This window comes from Gavialis gangeticus, unplaced genomic scaffold (assembly GCF_001723915.1).
Source record: "Gavialis gangeticus isolate Ggan-Ray unplaced genomic scaffold, GavGan_comp1, whole genome shotgun sequence".
NCBI classification, from domain to species: Eukaryota; Metazoa; Chordata; order Crocodylia; family Gavialidae; genus Gavialis; species Gavialis gangeticus.
In genome coordinates this window covers 3,877,964-3,879,242 of record NW_017729022.1, presented here as the reverse complement: position 1 = coordinate 3,879,242, position 1,279 = coordinate 3,877,964, and the positions used below count along the sequence as shown (strand labels likewise).

The window sequence follows — 1,279 nt, the reverse complement described above, 5'->3', positions numbered from 1 at the left end:
TTTTTGTGGGGGGGGGGGTTTTTTTTTTTTTTTTTTTTTAAAGAGCCAGGATGCTGGGGCCGGGTGGGGCAGCCATTGACAGGGCTGGGAGAGTGGGCAGGGGATGAGGCCTGTTTGATTTGGCCAAGTTAGGGGGCAGCCAAATCTCCAAATCAGATTTGGCTGAATTAATTCAGGACAGTGATTCAAATCACTGAATCGAATGACTGTCCCCTGCATCAACCAAATCCAAATCTGAAGCAAATACTAGCCAATTTGTGAAGGCCTAATAGATATATATAAAATAAATAAGTATAGTGTTGTGTAAATCTACTGTGTTTTTAGAAGATCACTGTAATTCCTTGACATAGTACATAGCATAACAATTTACACTTAGCCTTCTTTGTTTTTCATTCTTATATTAGATAACTTAAGCAAAGGCTGAAGGAAAGTTTGCCCTTACTGTCTGCTGTAGAGGTAGAAGACACTCTTGGAGAAAGCACCAGTTTAAGCAAAAAAGGAAAAAAAATAGAAAATTATTCCTGGTCATAAAGCAACGAGGTAACAGACTCCAAAGAAATGTAAGTAAAATAGCTGTGGATGTGACTGTTTTCTATGTAGTACTGCATGCCATATAAGAAAAAACAGATTGCCATAATACTGAATTATATTGATAAAAGATGTGAAATGTGGTTACAAAAATGCCCAGTTTGAAAATGTGTGCCTTTAAGCTGTCAGCTCAATGGCATTTTTAATTTTTCGTGGATGATTGTATGGTGTCTGTAGCATATATATATATATTTTTCATGGAATTATGTACTGGCAATAAAAATCAGAAACATTTTTTCACCACTTTACAACTTTAAAGCTTTAAGTCATTTCTATGAGAGAGATTTTGTGCTAGTGGGGAGTGGTATCAGCCCTCAAGGTATAAAGCCTATTAGGTACTGTGAAGTAGCAAAAACATTTTCTCTTTTATATTTCTTTGTTTTTGTTTGGCTGATCAATGAGGTTAAAATCCTTTCTCTAGTGCTCTCGTTGCCGTCACTTTTAGTTATTATGTGAAATAGGATATTTATTACTGTTTTGTTTATTTTTCCAGTTGAGCACATTCAGTTGAGCAATTATGGAAACACATCCATTTATTTTACCTCTGAGTTCAAACTCATATTTGCAAAACAGGAAGTATTCACAAACCAATAGGAAGTAAGCAAAAATTTTTTAATATCATGTATTAATGGTTGGTAGGTCCACGATGCATTCATAGTTTCTAGGGTCGGAAGGGACCTGAGCAGAGCAT

At 35.7% G+C, this 1,279-nt stretch overlaps 1 long non-coding RNA gene across 1 annotated transcript in view; it reads left to right on the top strand.

Annotated features, from left to right (window-relative positions):
- LOC109295612 overlaps positions 1-1,279 on the top strand; it is a 280,108-nt gene that overhangs the window by 114,745 nt on the left and 164,084 nt on the right. The window contains exon 2 of the long non-coding RNA XR_002096784.1: positions 405-560. This is a non-coding gene — a long non-coding RNA (uncharacterized LOC109295612). The remainder of the gene's footprint in view (positions 1-404; positions 561-1,279) is intronic.